The sequence below is a fragment of the Zosterops lateralis genome (assembly GCF_965231275.1).
Source record: "Zosterops lateralis genome assembly, chromosome: 4".
Taxonomy (NCBI): Eukaryota; Metazoa; Chordata; class Aves; order Passeriformes; family Zosteropidae; genus Zosterops; species Zosterops lateralis.
Window position 1 is genome coordinate 35,823,165 of NC_139765.1, and position 26,989 is coordinate 35,850,153.

Consider the following 26,989-nt stretch of genomic DNA (forward strand, 5'->3'; position numbering starts at 1 on the left):
TAAGATGCAAGAAATTAATTCCATCAAGAGCTGTTGACAACATCATAACAAACCAAGGGAGAAAATCTTTTGATGGAATTATCTTTCTGCTGCTGTTTGTTAAGTTTTCTACACACTGGATGCAAGAGATGTTTACGTTTTTCAAATGCAGATTTGGACAAGTTAATTAACATTAGTTAAATGAGCATAAATAAAATACAAACTGCCCATGCAGTTCTTCAGATGTTACAAAGCAATATAAAGCCCTATTACTTCTTGTTACCTTCACTTTATGAAGTAAAAATCTCATTCTTCATATTGTATATGGCCAATTCCCATCCCCAAAATTGAAAAGATAAATGAGATGCCCCAAACATAAAGTATCTCATGGTATCTGCATTTATAGTTAAAGAAAAATCATACCAAAACCAGCCCCCTAAACACCCTGAGATAAGCAGAATTTGCTATTCACCTTTGGACACAGTCAGATGCTTCAGATGGGAGGAAGGTATTGAAATATCAAACCTCTTTACTCAACCTTGTCTCTACAGACAGCATTTTAAAAAACCAAACAGATCTTTCTGATAACTGTTCAGAGAACTATTCCCACTAATTCCTTGCCCAGTGTCAAAGTCCTGATTAACTGGTGATCTCCTCTGCTGTGCACAGTCTCTCAAGCATCTTTATTGCTAGAACTACCTGTCTTGTCCTTGCTTATGAGCAGTAGCAGGGATTTATTTTTCCTGTCTGCACCTGATTAAACTCAATCTGAAAAAAACCAGTGTACATATCTATGTTAGCAGAATGATAAGTAAATCTGTCTTCTTTCTGGTTGTGATACTCATCCTATAAATCTCCATGATGTAGCAAGTCTTAAATCTAGCAGTTTTATACAGTTTTGCTGCTGTAGTAAACAAATAGCAAAATTTGGAGTGGTTTTGGCTTGTGACGAATATTTGTTACCCCACATTGTCATTTGCTTAGAATGGGAGGATGTGGCAGACAGAGACTAAACCAAAATTTTTATATTTAATTTGTAATTTCACTGTTTTGTTTTGGGTTTTTTTTTAAATTATCTTTTACAAGTGTAGGCTGACAGCAACCTCCTATTACTGTCACCTCATTGCAGCACTCCCTAATAACTTTATTACCATAACATGGCCCCAGATTTGGCAGTCTTGAACTACCATCCAAGTAGAGTATTCTGGCTGCAGGATGCATCCCTGAACACATGAAAACTGTTGGAAAAACAGTGCCTCTGAAAGTGTAAAACGAGTTCAGTCTGGGGAGGGGGTGGGGGGCCATGGGCTTCCTCACACATAGCCTTGTGCAAAGTACTTTTTCCCTGCAGGTCTCAAGGGAAGGTGCTGGTTTGTTAAGTTAAGCCGTAAGTTGTGATTATGGGTGCTAGTTCAAAGCCTGAAGAGGTTCTTAATAAAAACCTTCCCCCTTGAACCTCTTTTAGAGCTTGATCCACCCAAATATTTTCAGATAACAAGGTAAGCCTATTTCCTGAAGCCTAATAGGATAACTTTCTTGCAGTCAGCATCATGACAACCTGTCTGGCAAAGGACAAGTTAAACAGAACACAAGGGTCCTTCTTTTCTTGGTTTTGTTTGCCAGGATTGTATCTCACACCTCCTGCTTTTGTCCCAAATTCTGCTGAGTAATGATCCAGGATACAGCTTTAGCAGAGAGTGGGAAGGGACTTTCTCCTGCCTCTGCATGACCTGATTTTCAGCATCAGTAAGGAATAAAGGCTTCAGTGGTCATGCTTCCTGTGCATCTGGCCTTCAGGGTCTTGCTCATTACTGCTGCCTGGACAAAACTACCAGCTGGTTTTAATAAAACTTTGCAGAAAACATGAAGGTCAAGAAATTATATTTCTTAACTCTCAAGCAAATACACAGCCACATGAAGACAGAGGCAAAGCAGAAGTATTTCTGAGAGGAAATGTGCAATATGTATTAAAAAATCAGACATTCATGATTCTATACATAAAATCAGACTGTTTATGAATTAGCAAAACCAAAAGCTTAATGCAGTTCCGGTGTATCTTTAGTCTCTTTTCAAAAAATAGGTTCATGGAACATTTTTATTCGGGTTTGAGATTTGGAGATTTTCAAAACCCTCTAGCCTTTTCATCCACAAAGGCCAGGGTGCTGAGTTTAGAAAACACAGATTTCAGAACCTAACTTGTTTACAGAGGTTTAGCCATCCAAGCATTTATTTGATACTTGATTTTTTTTCAATATCTTAAATATTCAGGATTTTCTTGCTCTGCATTAAAGGGCTATCTTGGAATTTATAATATTGACATTGCTTAGTTTAGGATAAATTCTGTTTGAAGGGTTTAATGTTATCTTTAATCCTGACTTGTGCCAGGCTTTTGCAGCAAATCTAAACATTATTTTTTTGCACCTTATGCTACATGACTGCTTTTCACATGGTTGTTAACAGCAGTCATTGACAGTAATAGCAATTTAATTGTGCTCAGAGATCACAGCTGTCATTGATTATATCACCAGACATTTTCAAACATATTTCTTATTCCATATGCCAGTGGTACTCAATCCTTGTTGGTCCATAATCTCTTTAAAAAGTCCCTGTGCCATGTGTTTATCATCTTGCCAATGAGGGTAGGAGCTCACTGATGGAACTGCTGCTAGAGGTTTCAACCTAATCCTTATTCAATTTTAAGACTGGTAAAGGTAGGGATTTAGGAGTAAGTTATAGGCCAGATAAATTGCTCAGGTTTCTGGACTATAAAAAAGTAAATTATCATGGAGCTGTTGGGATATAAAGATAGGTGGAAAAATTCAAATAAAATATAGTTGACAATACACTATTTTAAAATAGAAAATGAAACATCTTTAGAGATTATATAAAAAAAGATTTTCTCAGAAAGTGGAATGGTTTAGGAACTAATTTTTACACAACCAAAAAACGATAACCGATTTTTATGCATACTTAACACTTTGGTATTCTTCCTAGTACACTGACAGCTATTTCTTGGAGGCTTTGCTACGTTTGTAAGCAATTTTCTTCAAAAAATGAAGAACCCAATTCCTTTAGAAAGTTGCAGTCCTTCTTCTGGATAACAGAATAATTCCCTTGGCTATTTTTAGTTCAAATTTCAGAGAAAGAGCTCATTAAAAGACCCCCTATCAGCTGAAAAGGTGGCTGTACTAATGTATCTCACCATGAGTTCTCCCTTTCCCGGGGATGAAAGTACTGAAATTACTATTATTGGCAGATTGACTGAAAGAGAATAATGGTGCTCAGGGATTGAAGACACTTTTGACACAGGTGTGGTGTGAATAGCAGGAATTGGTCAGGGAATGTGTCCCCTTTTAAACAGGGGACACATTTCTGCCTCTATACATTTTCAGCAGCAGAAAAATCATGCCTAATCTCCCTGTACACACATAAATAATTGTCTAAGTGGATTTACTCCCTAACATATCAAAATCTATAAAAAATTTAGGGAATTCAGTTCTGGCTGTTTTGTAATGGAATCTGGAAGATTGGGAAGTACACTGACGTCAACACCAAGAGACAGAAAAAGAATTTTGTGTGATAGGACCAAAGAAGTCATGAACGACATAGACAGAAGTCCTCTGGCTGGTTCTCCCCAGCCAGCCATGGCCAGGCACATGTGCTTGAGGAATGACAGCAGCAGACAGAGACCATAGGGGAGGAGATTTTGGCACTTGATGGAACTTTACTGTCTGTCAAGGCATATGTGCTCTGTCAGTGCCACTGCATCCTGCTGGGCACCAGGGGCAGGATCTCTCCAGGCAGCTCACTTTGCTGCATTGGACACCTCATGTCAGAGCCAGTCTAAACATCCCTCAAAAATGATGATGAATCCATTGGGCTTGCAAGAAAGACACATTTTAAGTGCAAGGTATCCTTGCAGCTATGTGAATTTTTAATTAACTTTAGTAATATAGGGAGTAAGTTCAGTATTTATTATTACCACTCAAAAGACCCAAACCCCAGGTGAGCTGTGAAAGTGGAGAAGTGGATCTAAAATCATTAAGAGAAGAAGAATAAAGAATGTATGCTCACTGTTCTTTCAGTTCAGTTTTTCTACATAAAAAAAAAAAAAAAAAAAAAAAAAAAAAAAAAAAAAAAAAGTAAATACCATAAAGGGGAGGCATGAAGCCTGTACCCCTGCTAGAAAGAGAACAGAAATGACAAGAATCCTCTTTACCACCTCTTTACCACCTGTTAGGAGAACTGAGAATTAAAATTCTCATATGCAATGTTGCAGAATGAATTAGGATGCAAGCAAGGCAACAAAAGACCAGATAGCAAGAGATTGTGGAAATATGATGGATTGCAGCAGAGAGGGTAACCAAGCTCAAAAACCTGCATGAAAAAAGGGTGACTGTCACCTACAAAGGTCAGAGCTCTAGATATTAGCAGGGAGTGGAGTTTGGAGAATTGAATTGCTGCATCATCTCTGCCCTAGACACACACAGCCAGGCAAAGGGCACTACAGACAGCAGCACAGGGCCTGCAGCAAAACCCCTCCCATGCAATTCCACCAGAAAAAGTTGTCTTTACATTATTCAAGTTATTTGTTTACCTACTTTTCACCTGAAATTGCCCTGTTCTCTTGCATTTAACCTAAAATTCAGATAACCTTTGCTCTCTGACAGACCACATAAAATTACAAGAAGCAGCAGAAATTAAAGGGCAGAGGGTATCACAAGTTATGGCAGGCTGAAAACTCCACTGTAAACTTACCCTTTAAAATCCCAGGCACATACAAAATGTACTACTACTGATATGATAGCTCTTCTGTAAATAATCAATGCTTGTAAGATCTCACATTCTTCCTTATAAGAAGTCCCCATTTCCATATGTAATTCCCCACAAATTTAATTTTCCAGGAAAAATACAGAATTACTGGCATAAATACAAAACACAAAATGTCCTAAAATGGTTTTGAAGAATGAAAATTTGAGCAATGGGGTACCTCTCTTACACTGGGTAACAATTTGGATTATTGTGCTAAAATGTAACAGAGAGGACCAACTATGAGAGAAGCAACATTTATTTCAGTATTAAATTGCTAGAAAAATGTATGATAACGACCATTTTCTTTTGCAGTAGCACAGAAGAAAATCCTGCAAAAAACACCACACCCTTTTCTTCACTATATTGCTTCAGTTGCTGCAAAGGCAAAAGGGCATCAGTATCACAGAGGAAATTTTTCAACTGCCTTGCTATTTTTGTGGCTTTTTCCAAAGGAAGAGAACACCAGAGAGAACAGTCAGAGGACCTCTGACCTTACTTCAATTTTTGCTAACTCACTGCCTTAATGGTTACTCTCTTACCCGTCATTCAAATGTCTGATTTTCAATTGGCACCTCTAACACTGCCATTTTATCTAAGAGAAATCCATGTGAAATTCATGTCTTATTCAAGTAATACCATTCTAATGTTCTGATTGTGAAACACTTAAATACAGATGATTTTTTTGAAGTGTGATAGTTAAATGGGTTAAAGATTCATTTTTCATAACAATATGAAAACTGGATGTTGGAGACAATATATACACATTGTTCAAAAGTCAAGTGGCCATAGGGTAGTCTGTGTTCAGCAGCAAAGCTCTGCATGTGGCCTTCCCCTCTCTTGGTATTACTTCTCTTTCCCTGCTGAGGCACCTGACACATGTACTGGCTTAAGCAAACACTTGCTTTTGGCCTCAGATTCATTCTACAGGAATCTAGGCATCAAGCCACAGTGCCACTGTAATTAATTCTGGTGAAGAGTAAAAATGAGAGTGCCAAATCAAAGTTCAAGTTGGAAGCCAGTTCCAGTAGTCTGCAAACAGACTTGTCCAGCTCTTGGCAGGTGCTCCCACATAAAGCAAAGAATCTGGTTGGTACAGATAATTACAGAAAACCTCACAGGATTACTTCTTGTGATAAACAAGAAGACTCCATTGGATTTTCATTCACTTATTCAAGTTTTTCTCTGAAAACTTGTAAATTTATTCCTTCCTCCTCTTATTAAAAAATGGGTATGAGTCAGGCATGGTTTGTCTGCAACACAAGAAAGCCTAAGAATCTCTCAAGACTGACAAGGCACTCAGCCCCCACTTTTTTTGCTGTTACTCTGCTATTAAAAGCATTTGGCAGAGTTAAACATGGCAAGCTGCTGGTTCAGGCCTCTGGTCATTCTCAAATCTGTCAAACGTGATGGCTTACACTTGGGAATGCTGCAGTGTGCATACTTGGAAAATAAACAAGCTATTAAGGGCTCTCCTGTAGATTGTGCAGCAGTCCATCTCATTATATCTTTATTCTTTTCCACTATCAAAATAGTCTGTCAGTAGAAGTCAAGATGTTTATTTGTTAGCAAAAAATTTCTGAGATCTACTGATACTTCATTCTCTCTTTATTTGCCTTTTGTCTTATCAAATTCTTCAACTTAGGTTTTTCTAACTTTTTTTTTTTTTTTTTTTTTGCTTTTTGTTTGCTTGTTTTTTATGGTATAAGAACTTTTACCAGACTTTATCTAAAGTAGATTTTCACTATTTTATTTATAGTTCAATTGCTGAAAGTAATTTCTTTTAAAATCCCTTACTTGAGACACTCACAAAAGCAGAAGTCTCTTGGGGAAGAAATGAAACAAACTGAGATATAAACCAACTTGACAAATCTTTAAAAACACCTACTGAAAACAATGAAATATATTTCATAAAGCAGCACACAATTAAATACCTGATCCTAGCTAGCCTTTTCAAAGGAATTAGAAACTAATAAGGATAATGCATATATATGTTTTTAATATTAGAGTATAAATAAAAGCCGTTTATGTTCTAAGTTAAAAATTATCCCTAAATATCCTTCCCTTAGGATGAGCATTTTCCTAAGATTTTCCTTAGAGAATTGAGATTGTCTTTGTTATTAAACCATAACGTAGAGGATTTTCAGCACTTACTTCTGAGTGATTCAAAATACAAGTTTCTTGATATTATGCAACATAATTTTTCTTTATGACACGTAGGATTTAGGCAGAGTTCAAAATTCTCAACCACAGATGTCTAAAACTGTGACACTTAAATAGTTAAGGACATCATCAAATGTCCTGATTTCCCCAGCTAATGCACACCCTTCAGGCTATTGACAGACAATCTGCCTAAAATTATGGCAAATAATACATCTGAGCAGGGAAAGCAGAAAGGTCTCCTATTGCTTCTTTGTTTCTATCTATTGCTCCCAAATATGAGACAGATAATTTGCCACTTTAAATTATCTGAATTAATTTCTTAGCCTCTTTTTACTTTTAAAGTTTGAAGGGGAGGAATTGGTTTACTCCTGAGTACTAAGTCTTCATCTTTTATACACTGATGCTTTTTATTACTCTGAAATCAATGAACTTTACAAACACAGAAGAAAATTTAATGAGAAACTGCTAAAATGCCCTGTTTAATGCTGCTTGAAAAGATCCTTCCATTTGAAAGTTAATAATTTCTGAGTCAGGTTCTGAATGCATGGTACATCAAATTTGACAGCTTTCCCAAAGAAAGGTGGTGTTTGATGATTATTTTAGGGAATAAAATATGATGAATTTTCGTGTTCCAAAACTAAATTCACAGCTCTTCAAACTAGCCATTTGGTTTCTTCTGCCTTTTTTAATGCATCCTAGGTGCTTCTTGTTGGGTGACAACCAACAAGTAGAAACACTAAATTGCATTTTCAAGACCATGTCTTCTCTCTGCAATGTTATTAAATTCAGTGGAAGTTTGTGACACACGTCTTTTAACAGGTTACTCTCCACACTGAAATTTACTTTTTGGGACTGGAAAGGAACATCTATTGTGATTGGCAATTGCTCCCCCAAAAATAAAAAAATTAACTTTTACATTGCAACATACTGCAGTATAACTGAAGTATACAGGCTCAGTAAAAAACCTTAAAATCTGAACATTCTGAATGGCTGATAAGAGAGCATATCATGGAGCTGGTGTAAGATAAAAATTCTCCACCTCCCAGATGGAGAAATCCAGTATTGAAAAAAATTGATACTCATAAGTGAGAGAAGACAATCAGTTGACCAAATTGAGATAGCAGCCTTCATCTCACTGCAGCTCAGCACCATTAAATGCAAATCAAAAGCTCACAGTCACTTCTTATTTCTTATAATTCAGGCATCATTTTGCAAACTGCCACTTTCTCATGCACTACCACTTATGTATAATATTCTTACTGGGTATGTAGGCTTCAATGTACAGCCTAGAAAGTTCACAACAGGCAGCACTGTGAAAGATAAGCCTTTGAAATGGTGTGACATTTCAGGGTGAACAGCTGAGCCATCATTTTCCTAGCAAGCCATATTTCATAGCCAAGATTACCTTGTGGAACTGAGAAATTGTCTCCTAAGGCCATGACAAGCTACATAGTCCTATGAATCTGTCCAGAATCTACACCCCAACAACTAATCATGTAAAGTAATGAGATCTTCAGTTACTCCCATACTGAAAGTGGGACACAGATATTATTAGGATTGAACATGAAATCTCAGTGAGCCATACATGAGAGCAGAATACTGTACACAACTTCAAAAATAAATTATAACCCAAGAGGAACTTGTCATAGCTTAAAAACCTCTGCCAGTAGAAAAAGATCTTTTATTTCCCCCAGCAGTGCTGTGCTGGCTAAACATGTTCTGTTTGGAAATGACACAAACAAATAATATTGGGAGGAGAGAGAAGGAAGAACAGCTGACAGTCCCATTGACATGACGGCTGCCCAGCAGTGGAGATTAGAAGCAGTGTTGATAGGCAAAAGCAAAGATAAGCAGTAGAGAACAACCAAATCCTACTTATTCCTGCCAATGCCTAATTTACTCAAACTCAAAGCTCTTTGTAGGCTAGTTGTGACTTCACCTCCCCCAGTGACAACCCTCCTCTGTGTACTACAGTGGTGACCTTTTCCTGCAGGGCTCAGCAGCACAAATCCACCCTGTCAGCCATCCCAGGAGCCTCTTCTATCTTTAACCTTTGTACAAAAACCTTAGGTATTGTGGTAAGAAGAATTAGTAGCTGCTGCCAGAATCAAATCATTAAAGCCAAATGAGTTCATCGACATTGTTGTCACTACAATGAACAACCTAATCTCAACTGCTGTAAAAAATATTGATTAAAAGAAAAGATTTTAAAGAAGCACTGCAGTTATTTTCAAGAAATGGCCTGTAGAAAAATGGAATCTGGAAACAGCATTCTGCAAAATTTATCTTATTTTGATTATTTTACCTAACTTCATTCTCACTGTTTTCTAATCAGTTTACTGTGAGTTGCTCTAATTTAATTTGATATTCAGATATTTGATGGATGAAAACAATTTTTATGCTACTACAGAGAATATTTTTTCATTATTCTATTAATATTTACATTAACTTAGTGATATATTAACAGCAAAATGAATATTAAAAATGTCTCCAGTGACAACAATCACTGTGAAATACCATAGTTTTCCTGCTTCTTTGTGGTTTATGTGCCAAAAAGAGTTTTGAAATTGCTAAATCTCATTTTGGTTAACCATTTTGTTCAGCAAACTTTAGTACAACCTGCTCTGGGGGTTAGCATTTAATAGACAGACCACCTACAGTGCACACACAGTTATATAACACCACAGACTGAGTCAGGAGATTCCTCTCCATGATTAGATAATGAGCTCATTCTGAGTTCTCATGTACCAGGTCTGGGAGGACTCCATTATTTTATGGCAGAAATCAACTATCAGTGAGAGGTGGTATTGAAAGCTTTATAAAATAGCTTTTTCCAAAAATCTAAAGCAAATGCAAGGGAGTAGCACTACAGAAAGCAGAAATATGCTTGGCATTTTCTCTTTCATCACATCGTCGCTGTTTGCCAAATATAGCAGGCCTTCTTCACATGTGAGGATTATGTAAATAATATACACTTGAATTTATTCCATAAAGCATCAGAATTACTAAACAATGACTTCTTGATTCCCTGTAGGTCATATTTCCATTGTGTGGTTCTGCATTTATTTTCTCAAATTAACTAATACCACCTTCCTGCCTTTGAGAATTCACTGAGCATCATTTTAAAGTGTTTCCCTGCTTTTCCTTTCAGAATGCTAGGATTCATTTTGTCCAGATACATCAGATTATAAAGTTATCAAAGTACATTTCTCTCTGTCATTGTGACCAAATACTAATTTTACATTTATAATCAACCACTGCCTTTCAGAAAATCAATAAATACTTTCTCAAAATGGACATAAACATTACCATCTGATAAAAGCTTCTTTTCTAATGCAAGAAAAGGAAAAAAAAAAGCTTATTTTCTAATGTAAGATCATGAAATCTATTACTTTTTTTATTCCTTCATGATCTTTGTATTATTGACTCCTGGCTCTAATATTATTTTGCTTTGCTTTTTTGCCTTTTATGCTCTGACTTCTTTTCTGATAGCTCTCTCACAGATATTACTTGCAATTTCTTGCCTTCTAGTGTTTACTGCCAATTTTTATTTTAGTGTTTTATGTTACTGCATTTGAGAAAACCTATATAAAAACCCAGCCCAGTGAGAAGAGTCAATTTAACAAGATGCTCTGGGCATAATGTAAAATCTTTACTGTGGGAAATAGAATATTCAAGTGAAAACAGCCAAATATAATTATTTAGCAACAGTGCTGAATTAGACTACATGGTGAAACAAAGGGGCTTTCCAATCCCAATCGCTAATTTCACAGCCCCACTATCTCAATTAAATATACCCTCAATTAATCTTTTCATGAACAGTTATATTCCATCTATTTTAGGCATGCCATTTCAAGGAAGAATTCTACTGAAAAGGAACAACGCCCAGCACGATTGAATCATTAAGGAATAACATCAGGTGATGTTTTTGACTGAATTTGAGTAATAGCTGTAAAGCTATCTTTGTAGGGATTGTCTCAGATGATCTTTACTAATGGTTACCATAAGATGTATTATGGTATCCTCTAGAAATAATACTCAAGTATTTTAGTTGAATATATTCCCTAAAGACTGGAGCAGCATGCAACTAAAATCTCTGCCCCAGAATATTTATAATTTCCATAGTATTTAGGACACAAAAGGATGAGAAAACAGCCAACATAAGAATGGAAGCACCAGTGGTGTCCACATGCAAAAAAATGAGCAAAGAAGCAGATGAAGAAGCCAGACAGAAGTTGTTTGCCTAATCAATAACATGAGAAGGGTGTTAAGAGCAGATCTATCACAGTTAATAAAAATAATACAGTCTTACAGTGTAGAAATAAAGCACGGGTAATGTATGGATGCTTTCGAGGAAAAATGGGTACATCACATTTGAAAACTTAACTCTGAAGTATTAGAAGGGTTGATAGCCAGTCTACAAAACCAGTAGACCTAGTACTTCAATTTTTAAGATAAAAATAGTCCTTTTTCTTCTTTTTTCCTGATTTCAAAATAAGGAAAATACTCAGCACTGGGATGTTTGGAGTATCAGGGAATGTTTTTATATGCAGATAAAAATATTAAATATTAAACGCTGGATACTTCTTAAGACTGGTGATGGCAGAGTGATAATAGAATATTTCCTTCCTTTGTAATTATAACAAAAGGAAAATATCAGCATATGCTGCTTGCTAATTTCTACTTCTGAAATATACAGTAAAAGACAGTGTAAATGAGGTCTAATATACAGCACTATGCTGTCAAGCAGAAACTGGTAAATAATTAGGAGGTCCAGATGACACTGTCAGAGTAAATTTTTAATTATCTAGTTCATCAGACCAGAAGAGCCAAAATAGCTTCTGGAATCTAATGCATCTTTGCAAAGTTCTTTGATAAATAATTTTACTCTACCTGTAATCACTTGGAGAACATACCTATAATCACTACAGCATTTTCAGTGCCTTTTTCTCTCCTTGGCTCATAATGTCATTTATTCATTACCTTCCTAAGACAAGCCTTATACTTTATCCTTCAAGAGCTGAAATCTTATCATGCAGTGTCATTCCTAACCACTTAAGGTAACAACCTCTTTAGCTTAACACCCATGGGTTTTCAGGGTGATATTCAAAGTCAACCAGCTTTAGGCAAAGAGCCAGCACAGATGGTGACAACATGAAGAGGCAGAGCAGCTTGTGAACACCCCTCCTTCCTCCACCAAGAACCTGATTCCTCACTGTACACACAGAGAGACACTAACTCATGAGTGTGTACCATGAGTACACACATCACTTGGACAAGCACCTTGGGCAGGACACATGGAGGCAGAGATAAGCTGATATCATGTGATGATTGGTGATTTGCAGTGATGGGTTTTCTGCAGAACAGAAAGCAACATTTGAGTTTGTTGAAATCTTGTGTGACCTACGGATGCACATGGTAAAGAAAAAATTCATGATTTTCTGAAAAGCTGCCTACAACAAAAAGCATTCCCATTTTTTCAGTCAGTCTAGAGAAAAAGAAACAGTCCCCGTAGATTTACTGTACTATGACAATTTAAAACCAGTAAGTGACATAGTATTAACCCAGGAACTCCAAATCTTTGCTCTGCTTGCCTGTTCAATTATAGCTTACTATTTGGTTTGGGATTTTGGTGTTTATTTTTTAAGGTAAAGCAATTAAATCCAGACAGCTTGAAATAGAGGCTACTTAATAATGATTTAATGATTTAATCAATTCTGTTATGTGTTTGCTGTAAGTTTGGGTTGAAATACACCTGTAGGTTTTCAATTTTGTATTAGGTGAAACAGGAAAGATTGAGTTTTCTAACAGCAAAGAGAACCCATGTTGTAGTAATTTTCCTGGCTTATCCTCTGATTCTTTTATTAGATCCTCTAATTATTAAAGTCCCAAAGCACCTGCACATAATACAAAGAGTCTGGCTGAAACCCAGAGCATATTCATCCTTTTCCAAAAATTCTATAAAACATATGCTATTTTGTCTGAGAAGGCAAAGCAGATTTTGCATTTAAATTATACAAATGGCAATATGCATCCAAAATGGCTGATTGCTTCAACAGCTTAGTTGGAACTTATCAATGTTTCATATTAAAAATTAAATAACTCTTAGGCTTAGAACTTGAATGACTAGGTCTATGACACAATAAACTTTTGCTGAGAAGGTAATGGGACCTCTGGCTGTCTGTGTTTATAGCAGTAAATGTACCAGGATCACAGTCAGGGAGATGAGGCAAGCTGCTTTTGTAAATCACTGCCAAATGGCAGCCAATCACCCAGGATCTCACCTCAGCATCCTGAAGCTCTCTCATCTCCCATAAATGTCATCTTGAGTTAAAGCCAGAATAGACAACAAAACCAGGGCTACTGCTTGGCTGTGCACACACACAACAATAACAACCCCATGCCCAAACCAAAACAAATTTAAAAACCCCTTTATCAGCTGGAAATTTTGAGGAAGACATAGCAGCAATATAGCACATCTCTTTTAGCCTATTAATTACTCCAGTAAAACTACTAAGCTTTAGAGGTGAGCCACTAACAAAGATGGAAGGTGACCATAAATGGCTTCACTATATAGGGAAAAAAAAAATCCCAACTTAAAAGCTCCCTATTACAATGAAATACTTTCCCCACTTCCTACATTAATAGATTAAATATTCGAATTGGAGAGCAGGCTAGCAGGTGACAGATGGAATAAAAATATAGCTGCAGACAGCTAAAACATTTAAAGTCTGTTGCAATTAAGTCTCTGCCATCTTGGGAAACTCTGTCCTCCTCTCACACGCCAGACTTTTAGACTGTCATGTTTGTTACCACCCACTTTGCAGAGCTGAAATAATTCTTTGAATGTTCAACAGCAGTATGTCAAAGACTTTTTTCCAAATTGAATACTGACAACAGCCTTTTGCAGTTTTTTCTCATTCCTGCCTACCGTTCCTCTCTCCCAAAGTCCAGCCAGTATATATCACTTAAGGTTACTCTGATATTTGAAGAGATTGAAAGCTAAGCTGGAAGCGGACAGTTATTGAAAAGTGGTACACTGGAAAAAAATCTTAGACCACAAAACCAATCCAGAAAATGAATGGAAATCATCATCATAAATGTATACAGCAAAAGTAGGTTCTCATATTTACTGCAGAGACAGAAAGGGACAGAAAAATTTCAAAACCATCAGTGAGCTAAAATCTCACCATCAAAACCACTGTGGCAAAAAATTTAGAAGAGAGGATCACTATGGAAAGGTCTATAGATAATTGCTGAGTTACTAATAGAATCAAATACCTATTAAAATGGAGAATCAGAGCCTATTTTGAATTATAGTCCATCCTAGAAAGGTGCAACTAGAGGAAAAAGTTTGTTGTATTTTTCTTTGGTCAAACAAACAAGCAAACCAAACCAACAGATATTGAGTGTACGAATGAAACCAGCTGGAACTGTGAAAAAACCCCAAACTCAAAGAACGCAGCTACTGGAATACAGGAAAGCTGGGCAAACTTAAAATGCACCCCAGGAGGTGTAATGGAATTCAATACTGTCTCAAAAGGAAAAATGGAAGGAAAAAGAAATTACCAAAGAGAGTTAAAAGTTCAAAGGTTAAAAAAGTCCTTTCTTGTAAAAGAAAGATGGGAAGGAAACCAATTAGTAATATGGCTTCAGACAAGTCTTGCAGGCAAGAGATAACGCCAGAGAAGCATCGTGAAGTAATGCTACCCAAAGGGGAATACAGAAGGCTTTTATAAAAATATCAGAAGAAAAAACTAGCACTAGGAGGAGAAACCCATTAAGGAAGGGATCTGTCTTTAAATTAGCAGTGACTCAGAAATAACTGAGGTAGCTGCTTATTTTAAAAAATCCATCTCCAAAAAGAATTAAAACTCTGCCCAAAATTTGTTTTTAAGAAATCCTTGCTTTATTAGTGACAATTTTTTTTAAAAAGATTTCTTTTGGAATTTACAGAAAAATAGCAGATGGAAGAGTTTCATAGAGAAACATCAACATAATACTAGCTTTCAGGAAATGCATGAATGATTCTATATGTTCTTGTCCAACAAATTGTTTTTGTTTCTGCCAAAAATAAGTCTTCTAACAACACAGAAATGCAAATATACTGGGAAACAAATGAAGTCTTCCCCTTGTTTAACTAATGGAAAATTAAAGCAACCTGAGCATTAAATTGAATTGATTTATAAAAACTGCAACTTGTTAAACACCACACCTTCAATTATATATTTTTTTCTTAAATAACATTGCTGTCATACATTTTTATAGTGCCTCTGATTCATGAGATCTTACTCTGATTAGAATATGGAGCCAGCTGATTCCTAGGGCTTGCATGAAGTCCTGATGGAACTGATGCACAGCCTTCATTACAAACTGGTAGCTAAATATGTATCAAAGAACTTTGAAACTGTAGCACAAAGAAAAACTATCAGTAAATTTTTGCCACTATAGGATATTTCTCCGCAGTACTATTGTGATGAATGTCTTTCCACTCCTGACGCAATAAGCAGTGATTTATCTAGACTTAATATGGTTCTCCTCATGTACTTTATTTCATACTCAACTACTGCAAGTCAAATTCCGTGTTCCATCCCAACTGCATACAGAATATATTGATGCCTCCAGGCCATATCTGATTTCCACAATCTGGGGATAACAGGCAATTAATAAAATGGTTTTTTTTGTAATTAAGAGCATCACAAAGGGTTCTTCAGCAATTATTTGGCTACATGTAGCAACTGTCAAGAGCTGAGGCATGAAGCTCTGGGAACCACACCACCTCTGCTGAGCTCTTAGGCCCCTCTGAACCACCAGCAGCATTGCAGGGATGCTTAGGGCTCTCTCTGCACCTGGCCAACATCCTCTGCCACAAAATGCCAACCATGTTTCTCTAAAATAAGGCAAAATGTCCATGTTAAAGCCAAACACAAAACAAATACTTGCCTTATTTTTTTTTTCCTTTTTGTCAACAGCCTATAAAATAATTTGAGATTATCCCAGTTGAGTTGAATGACAATATTGCAGGGTCTGATGTTGCTGGCATACTAACCAGAGCAGAAGGGCAGCCACACAGGCATGCACGCCGTGCCTGTCATGCTACAAACACTGTTGAGAACAGCACTCTCCTCAGCACCCTTTTGATTTATGCACAGTTTCAGCAGTCTCTTTAGAAGACCTTGAGGTGTTAGATTTTTGATAATTCTGCTTTGATACATAATTATTAACACAGTTTGCAGCTTCTTCATGATGAAGGCCTTTCCCTGCTGTCTCTCTGGAAGCTTGTTCCTCTTGGTTTAGCCCAGCCAGCAGGTCACTTTCCGACTGCCCTTTTAACATGTACTCATCTTGAAGAACTGCTCAGGACAGTTCTAAATCATTTTGGCCATGTGTAAAGAGTATTTAGAGTGAGCTAATAAAATCCTTTTTGGGGAGCTTTGAGTGGCAAATACAGGATTGAATGCAGAGTATGCACCAGAGAGGAAGGGTAGGAGCTGTTTCATCTTTTTCACTAGGACTGAGTAATAAAATACATATAGAAAAAGTTAGGCTGTTTAAAGACATTAGAGATTCACAATATTCACATCATACTATTCCACATCTTCTAAAATCATAGCTGTTCAACATAATGGGGTTTATTTTCCTATCAGAAATAGAAAAAGACAGGGAAGAAAAATAACATTCATGTCTAACTGGTTTCCTTAAATATATATGGCTTTCTATGACATGTACATTAATCCACAAATTTCTCTCGAGGAAATTCTCCAGGGTCAAATGAAAAGAGAATGTAATTTGCTAAATCTTAAGCATCCAGCTCTTGAATCTAATCATGTGCCATTCAGAAAGACCTGATAATACGTTTGGCATCATTTCTCCATTATGGCACACTTCCACAAACAATATTTTGGAAAAACATTCAAAGGTGAAATAGAAGACAATTAACTGAGAAAGATTCATTTGTTTAAAGTTAACTCAGGAACATTTCTGTTTGCCTAAAAGATGAATAGCAAACATGCAAAGATTTAACACTGTCCTCTGAAAATCTATTTTTATTTATAGCTTTTCAATGTCCATAGTGCAAGCCATCCTGAAATTATTAGCTTACTTACAATTCTCATTTTTTTAAAATAAAAATATTTTTATTTATTTTGCTTAAATTTTCCTTCTTAGACAGTGCTTATTTCTTGATAGCCTGGCTCAGGTCTTCAAATAAAAATCCTATAAAACCAGGTGTGAGATACTTAAGTTGGATTAGTCCTCTTAGGATTTATCTCAGGTTTTTATCCCACCTTCTCCTTGCAAATACCAGGAACAAAACCCACAAAGCTGCTACTCAAATAAAAGAAGATGGTTTTTCAGAAACCAGTAGCAGAAATACTCCTTGCAGAGAATTCCTTGCATCTTTTAGACAGCAAATACCACATTATTCAGTTCTGCCTTGTAGCAGAGCCATGGCTAGTTAAAGGAAAGGAGCACTTGTCAAGGAAATAGTTATGGTTACCTCAATAAGCATTAGTCAAACCCACTACCGACTGACGACCAAAATTACATGTGGCATTGCTGACCAACTACCTTTAGTATTTATTGCCTTTGTTCTGACTTGGACCAAACTGCTGCAGTAAGTCCAAGAATCTGACAAAACACCACCAAGCAATCCAATATTAATAAACTGTCTATCATAAATTTTCTGTGATGTTGGCTGTTCTTGCTGCCCACACTGGAAAGCTGCAGAAATTGATTCAGAGTTATTTGGGCTCCCTTACCACTTTCAACAATTCAGTGGCTTGCTGGAATGACACACATACACACAAGCCCGATTGACTTAAAGTTTCCAACATTTCCAATCCAATACATGATTTTCAAAAGAAAATACGTGGATAATTGTATTGAAAATAAGCTGTTTAGGGAAAGCTAGTTAGGCTATTAATTTCCAAAATTTATCTGGAAGGCTCTAAATTATCGTTGTCAACATCTATTATTTTTAATACACAAAATTATTTTTCCTACATGATATTATTTCATTGAGTTTATCCACTTGATATTAATCCATTTCTCAAGAGTATGGCTGGTACCATTAATCTAAATGATTAGAAAGAAAGACATACAAAAGAAGGGATCATAAATTTCTTTCTGTACTGACCAAAGGAAAAAGACCTGTGAAATAGAGCAAATTCAGTTATTTGCTATGCATCAGAAAGTTTGGGTCATAAGTGGCACACTGAGTCAAGTCTTCATGAAGGGGGATGATTTTAACTCAAAGAAGAAAAATAATAATTCTTCAGCCTTAAAAAAACCATGGTCATTTCTCTTTTAATAACTTTGATGTACAGAGAAAGACTCCATTTTAGGAAAATCATTCTAAAAACCTTTGAAAGATAACTCCTTCTACTAAGGAAGTATCCCTGGGTGACAGGCTGTCAACTTCTCTGCAATGCTCTACTAGAATTTATTTTATTTAAAATTAAAAAATACCTTTTTTTAAATTCTTGAAAACAGTTATGTTTCATCTTAATATATCCCAAAAGCTAGATGTCTAGCAATATTCCTAGTGCAGTCAACAGAGATAAGGACTTCCAGATGGTGGTTCATGAATCATGAAGATTATACACCTTTGCTGATCTCTGGCTTCTCAGAAACATTACATGTCCTCTAGTCACCCCAAATGAAGTCGAATTAATAAATTTTGTCTACTTTAGTATTTAAATCAGTAAATAAACATCTTAGAGAAAGATCTAGGCTTGATGTTAAAAAATGAAGCACCTTTATTCTTCATGTTTTGTTTCTAAAGTTAACTATGCTATAAAAATTGTGTGCATTTCTAGTTTGAATAAAAAAAAAAAAAATCAGCTTTTATCTCCTAGCTATCAGTATGAATCTGTTCACTGATAAACTCTCAGAAGATATACAATACATAACTTAGTGTTTTCTGACTCTGTAGTTTCTTTTCCAGAAAATTGTTGGATTCACATCCATTTAAAATACCCTAATTTCACTTTTAAATCAGCATGCCTAGTGTCTGATCAAATCCTGTTGGGTATTTTAACATAAAAGACACTAGTTTATATCAATAAGATTTGTCTCTAGATAAAACACTTCAAGGAATGACAAACACCTGTTTTAACAGTTATTGTACATCCCAGGGCAATGCAATTATTTCCAACACTACACATGTATTTAAAATGCAGTAAAGCAATTTTTGTTTTTATGAATTTACATTCACAGAAGTTGATAGGGTTAGCAGCCATTTTACATTCTATTCTGCAGTATGAAACATACTAGAGTGTAATGCATTCAAAAAGAATAAAAGGGAAAATTTAGCACATCAGAAATTAAAGTTAATGCACATAGGTAAGAGATTAAAAGTTTATTTATTTAGGTAAATTTAGTTAGGTAAATCTGGTTATAAAATCTCCTTCAAATGTATTTTAGATTATTTTAGATTATTTTAGATTATTTTAGATTATTCAATCCACTAAGCAGGTTTGAATTATAAGTATATTTTATCCTTTTGCAAAAAAATCTTCTGTAGAATTCATTGAGGGTTCCACTCTTTAAACTGACACATCTGATCCTGCTTAAATTGTTATGACAATCTTTTGTTTACAAAGGAAATCTTTAAAGACTTAATATTTTAAAAATTAGATACAGATGAGATTAGTGCTGTAACTTCAAAAGAAAACAAACTCCTTGCATATTGCTGCATCAAACGTTTCCCTGTATGGAGCTGAGGTTGTCACAAGGGGCTCAGGAGGGGCAGGAAGCCTCCACAACAGTACTTGGAGAACAGATTGATGAGGGAGGCTTGTCTTTTTCTCTCTCCATCAAAAGAAGACTCAGAGGTGACATCATTAAGATTTACAAGTAAAATGTTGATATAAGCAAATGGAAGGAATTTTTTTTTTCCAAAAGGAAAGGTTAACACATGCTGTGCTCTGCAGCAGGCAGCCTGCAGCACAGGGTACTCTATGCACTGGCTGGCAGGTTGTCAGCCACGTGGTATTCTTCCTAGCTTTCCCTTCATGCTCTCTCCCTTTGAACACAGTCTTTAGCCAGCCTACAGTTCAAAGTCTATTTCTCTGTCAAGGAAAATAAAAGGCTCCCATGTTTTTTAACCTGCACAGCTTTAGAGACATCCTTCTTTTAAATTTATTTAATCGGAGATAACCCATGACCAGTTTTCATCTGGATCCCAGCTATCTTTAACCAATAACGATAGTTACCTTGCATTGCAATTTCAATTCCAAAATGTATTGAACATTGCTGCTTTCCTGGAGGCCCAAGACACAGTAGCACTCTTTTGCTCCAAGAGCAGCACATTGCAAAGGAAAGAACCAAAACCTTTCAATTTTCCTCTTGTGCACTGTAAGTATTCTACAGTCTGAGCAGCAAAGTGCACTCACACTTTAGATGTTTAGTCTAACTTGAATTTATTCTTCCTTTCATTTAACTATTTTTTTCACCTGTCAACTAGGAGAAAGTGAAGGTGTACAAAACAACAGCTTATTTAGCCCCTTTCTCCTAACATCTCATGAATATAAAAAGTCCATCATGATGGGAGTTCTCCCTTTTTACCTATTTCTCATTGTTCTAGAGGTCTGCTGCAGTTGCCAAACTCACATTTTATTTGAAATAAACTTAAATCTAATAAATCCAAGGGAAAGGATTTTTATAGTGTTACAAATTAATTGCTTTCCATGAAAGGGTTTGCTGGAATGTTCTTATAATTCATATGTTTGAAAAGCATGCAACTACCTCAGTCTGGAATGCAACTACTATAAAAACAATTCTTAAAAAAAATCTTTCTTAACCAAGAAATAAGTATCTCTCGGGATATTTAGAACAAAAGACAGCTTAGCAACCATGAGCTGCTTTATCTCCAATAATGAATCATCAAAATTTGTATTTTTATATCCAGTTTTTGAGGCTTCTTTCTAAAATACCATGTGCTTGTTAATGTTATAACTGTAATATCAATTGCAGCTCTTTTATTGCAAATTTCAATATGATTTTTTAAAAATAGCTATGCAGGAGATTAAAATGACAATATTTGTTTCCTCCAGCCATCAAATGAATCAAGACATTTTAAAGAAATTAATTTGTTTCTTGGCTTCAGGACTCAAGTAGGTATCACATGGGAGATTCAAGTTCTTGAATTTTATATTTGAGCTTGGGGTATATTTGGTTAATGATTTAAATCCTACTACCCATGTCTCATTCTAACAAAAAGAGGCAGTACAGTAGTCTTTGCTGGTAACAATGAAGTACAGTGGTGGACCGAAATATTGCTGCTGCTGAAACTGTAAGCTGAGTCTTGGAAAGCTTTTATTAAATACATTGATACTCTCTTCAGAAGTAGATTGCAATCAAAACAAACCATCTACATTTTGCCTGAAGTGAATTATTAGAAATCTGTTAATGAAAGATAAAGTCTTGCCTCACTTCAAATAATTTTAAAGTATTAAACAGAAATGCCAACAGACTGCATGTCATTAATACCTAGCTCCACACCATCCACTTTTAAAAAGTACATTTATGGAATATTATATGTGTCATCTGTTAAGAGCCAGCCTTTGGTTCAATGAAACTACAACAAACTATGCTCAGCTCATTTAGCACTGCATGAGAATGTACTTGTCTTGTATTTCTGCAAAAGTTTAAATACTTATTTCTAATAATTCAGTTTAAATCTAAACTGAAATTAGTTGTCTCTCTTTCTTCCACTTAATAAAAATTTTAAAAAGAGAACTTAATTTGTCATTTGCAGCCTGGTCTTGTTTTAAGGTAAACATATGGCATTCACATTTGCCTTTTCTGAATGTAATTTTCTTATTTAAGCTGGGTGCAAAAAAATGTGTCATGCAGGATCATGACAGTTTGACATCCTAATGTCAGCATGCAAACAATGCAGTTTGTTTATGTCACTGATATTAATGTACTATCTGAACCTAAAACTACACAGCCGGTAAATGTTTCCATGTTTTAGTTTGTGGTTCTATGGGCAATTACAGTATATGCTTAAAGCAAGTAAGGAAGTGTGAACTTCACAAAATTAGACTGAAGTCTAGTTGCTTTGCCTATTTTATGTTGTCCAAATCCTGAGTTTTGAAAGCATGACCAGAAACAAATCATACTAATTCAAATAACATTATTTCTAAATTAATAATGCTGTACAAAATCATATTACTGAAAAATTTATTTCTCATTATGCTTTTGAAAGTAATGAATTCATTTTCAAAGAGTTCTGAATACTTAACAACATAATGAACCAAAATTCCAGGAGTGCTCCTTTTGACGAAATTATTCTGCCCTTCATGCATGGATACACACATATTTATGCTTTAGGTACTTAAATTTAGCATCCATACTTTGCAGAAACAATAAAAGCCAAGATAGGCATTGAAATAGATACTTCTAATTGGTAACATTCTTGATAGCCTAGCAGATGCCAAGATGAGGAAAGATTTACACCAGAGACTTTGAAAATGAGGGATCATTTGAGAATAATAAAAAAGTAAATGGTGGGAAATGTTAACACAACAGCTGTGAAAAGAAGATAGAGAAGATTGAAAGTATAGAAGAGAACAATAATAGTAAAAACACTTTAAAATTTAAATTGCTTTACGAGAGAGATTCTATAATTATAGTTTCCATAGGTATTTGAATACTAATTGCAAAAACAGTAAATTTTTCCAACATCCTAAGAATTTACTAATATTATAAAATCACAACCAAGAAGATGAAAGAAGATCACACAATTATATGAACTATGCTGACTTTATGGCCTACAATGACTTTTTAGATTGTGAACAGAGTAACAGTCACAGGCATATTGAGTGGTGAAGGCAGATGCAAAGACATTGGAAGCCTCCCTACACAGTGAAGTTTTACAGCAAAACTTAGTTTTGCCCAAGAAATCTTTAGACAGCAGGAAGAAGGTATATATGTTTCTGTGTTTAATTATTTATTATTTCACGTCTGTGGGATGGATATTTGTATCTATTGCTGTAGACACAGGTACCCAGTGTTGGAGAGACCTGAAATGTTGGCAGACAAAGGAAAGGGTAGAGGGCTGAATATGTGCACACAGCGAATAGTTCAATACTGCAGCATATACATTTCCTTTATCCATAGTAAATCCTGCTCTGCAACCAGAAGCAGCAAACTGAACAGGTAATAGTTGCAACTTGGCAGAAAAGTCATCACATCTATACCAAACTGCAGAGACACATAGCACAAAACACAGTATTAGTAAAGTGATGAAACACACATCACACAGAATCACCTGGATAGAAAGGCAAAATGTAAAGTATGCCCCTCCATTCAGCAACATCCCAATGGGGTAAATTCCAAATGACAGCAGAAATTTCAATGTCCTTCTAGAACTGTATATTATGAGAACAGGCATTGTATTCTATTTGGATTTCAAGTTACTGTTCAAGATGTCTCAGCCTCTTCTGATATGACCAAACCTATGAAATAGAGCTCCCAGTTCAATGCCTAGTGGACTCTGGAAAAGTTCCTCTTTGAAAAGCACAGTACTCCAACTCAAGGCTCATCTACTTAGATAAACACCAGAAGAAAACTTAAAATCATTCATGCAGGAAGTTAGCTAATAAACTACAGGCAAAATCTGGAATTATTTTATTATAATTAATAATGTATTATGGTGATTATGGTTTGGCTGAGAACAAACAGGCCAGCCTGAGCTAGTCTGAGATAACTGCCAAATCTTTTGCACATATGGCAGATGGTTGGAAGCATTTGGGAGACTTCTTATGCATAAGAGCTCTGCATTACAGGGGCTCAGATTCAATGCAGCAGTAAAAGTAGCTGAAGTGGGTCATGGTAGAGGTACACTAAGCAGCATAAACTTTAAAGCTTTGGATTTCATCCAAAGAAAAGGTGAAAAAAAAAGAATACTGCATTCAAGGGATGTGAGGAGAAAGTCATTGTACAACCTATGTTGACTGATGAAGGTGAAGAAAACTGTGGCTTATGACACACTGCACTAAATTCTGCAGGTATAGGAAGTGGAAGGACAATGTTTGAACTCCGTCGAGCTATATTCCCTTCTAGTAGTTACTTTAAACATCCTTAACAGTTATCATGAACATCACAGGGTGGTTTTGAAACATTACAACTTACATTGCAACAAACCTTATTCTTCCAAAGAACATAACTCATTTTGTGTGCTTAAATCTAATCTATTTTGGCTCATCTTACTTTGAAAAAGTCTTTGAACTCTAAGAATGTTCATCAGATACTCCCTCTACATGTCCCAGAAGGCAAATGCTAAAGTGTAGAGGAAGTAGAAAAGACAATAAATGAAATGTAATGTAATACCACTGAGAATTCTCTTAGCCATAACCCATGTAACAGCTGATGCAGAAAATCCATCTTCCTCTCTGATTAATTTCTTATGGTAACTGAAGCAAGTTAAATTGGAAGTAATAAACATTTATTTTTTAAAATGTGTATAAATAACAACAAACAAACAAACAAAACAACAAAAACCTCACCACGAACAAACAAAAACAACCAACCAAATAAACAACACCCAATGAAACAACTGCTGACATATGACGCTGCCAGTGTCCTTTCAGCCTTTACAATTCCTTTTCCAGAACCACCAAGTTTTCTGTACTACTTTCTGCACCAATGCATTTTATAGAGCACTATGGAAGCAACACTTAAGCCTTGGCTTATGTTGACTTTGTGAATTTAACTTTTATGAAGTTGTTCAAAGAGCAATTTTATGCTACTATGGGGATGAGCTCTCTCGGGCTACATTTCCAACATGGAAATCCTTCAAACAATCCGTTGCTTTTTGGCAAGATGTGGAGAAACAGGTGCTATCTGAACCAATTTAGTGTCATCACACTGGGGACTTATTTGTCTTTTTACATGACCCAGGAAATGAGAATCAGTCTGAAAGTGTAAATTTACCAGGAACGGCATTACCCTTAGAGATTTCAGCCCACATCTCTAAAGAATATTGTACTGCCAGCTCACAAAGAGAAAAAGTTTTAAAATATAAGCAGAAGCTACTTAAATTGTCAGAGAAAACCCAGGTTGAGTTTTCATGAACATGGGATTGCTGTCAGCAAAAGTTGCTGCCTCTAGTAATTGACAAAATATCAAACTTTCTCTCCCGCTCGCTAATGTAAATCAGATATTTGCAGCATATCATTTATTTTCTGCCCAAAACCAGATGCCAGCAGAGTCCTTTACAACAGAAAGGTAAGGGCAGATCATGCCAGTTATGAAAAAGGTTTGTAGTAATGATACCACAGAGAAAATGTGAATGTCCTTCACATATCTACAGGGATGACAGTGAGAAGAATAATCCTCTTTCACAGAAGTTCATAATCCCACTGAGAAGGCATACCTTCTGTGACACAAATCCGATTATTTTTTGTTTAGAGTAAACAAAAAAATTTGCAAAAGGCTATGTGATATCAGATGAAATCTTAGGTACCCCCACTGTTGTGACGGACTGAAACCTTCCCTGCCAAAGTCTCAGCAATCTCTATTGCTTTTTTCCCCAATTTCACATCATAAATGTGGCACACATACTTGAAGATCATCATAAACCATTTTTTCTACCTACCATAGGTTTTGATAAGCATGTGTTTTATTATCAGCAGCACACACAAAAAACCTGGTTTTTCAAGGCATAACATACATTTATATGCAAAAAACCTCCACCCTACGTCCATGAAGAATGATTAAGTTTGTAAAAATAAAGTACTGAAAGTTCAGGGAATGCCGGAATTGTCGGAACAGCCATAATTTAAATACCTCATGCCTGTGCATTATGACAAACCTTTTAATTAAATATTAACATAGTATGTTCCATGAAACCTCGTTTAGAGGGTCTAAAAGAACATAGGAATCGAGCTTTCTTTTTTTGTGTAAGGGAAAGCAGTCATTACTGAAGGAAATTCTACTTCACATTTGTAGATGACAGACTCTCTGCAAAATATATATGTACTTGCAGACTGTACAGAACAAACAAATATCTATATAAAAGATAAATAAGTATCCAGTGTTTGTTGGCATCTAGAGCTTGAGGAATACCAAGAAGAGTAAAAAAAATCCCTTATTTTTGGATCTCTTTTTTTTTCTTCCCCAGGGGAAATCTGTGTGGTTTGAAACCTGGGTGTGAATATTGCATGGTGGGAAGAGCTCTAATAACTTCACTCCCAAGGGAAAAAATAAGAGACATACAAAAATGTGGGCACTAGTAACATTCTCTAATTACATGACTGCCAGCCTCTAAATTTTCCACCCTCTCTCAGTTTGAGCATAAGGATTCTCACATACAGAGCACTACAAAAGTCCCTCCTGCCCACATCTCATTTCTCATTTTCTCCTTCTGTTACTGCCTGAGTTCTATCCAAATTATTTTCTTAAAAGCCTACTGTACACTTTCTTTGCATCACGTCCATGCTTGCATTCCAAAGAACCTATCCATGTTCATTTGAATTTCTATCTAAAACAGGTTTTTTTCTGCAAGGTCAACAAATGCTCTGATGTCAGCTAAAGCAACCTTCTTTTTTAAGTAACTGGTTTCCTAAATGAAAATTTTGTTCTTTATTCTGATGCATTGCTTGCACTGTTTGACCAATGAAGACTATTCCTGACTTACATCACAGGCATATTTTCATCAGAAAATATGAAAAGTAAAAATTATATCATACCTAGGTAAATATCCCAGAACTTCTTCAACTAATTTACCAGGTTTATAGAAGCAGAACTACCCTACAAACCTTTTCCCCTTTTGTGATTCAATACTTTTTTTTCTGAAAAGAAACTTGATTTTAAAACAAGAGCACCCCATAACATTTTAGACTTGCCAAATTTCTCAGCTGTTCCTTATCTCCATGATGCTCTGACCAAAACCTCAGAGCTGACAGCTCCAAGTTCTGCAAAAGCTGGGTTATAAATTTTATTTCTCAGATGTGGATACAAGCCACCAATATAAATCTACTTTAAGCTTAAGGAAAAGAAGCAGACATACTAGTGGGAGCATGCTTTT

At 35.8% G+C, this 26,989-nt stretch overlaps 1 protein-coding gene across 2 annotated transcripts in view; it reads right to left on the reverse strand.

Moving 5' to 3' along the window:
* NAV3 (neuron navigator 3) overlaps window positions 1–26,989 on the reverse strand; it is a gene marked incomplete at its 5' end in the record, with an annotated part of 250,369 nt that overhangs the window by 72,870 nt on the left and 150,510 nt on the right. The gene's annotated exons all lie outside the window — the stretch shown is intronic.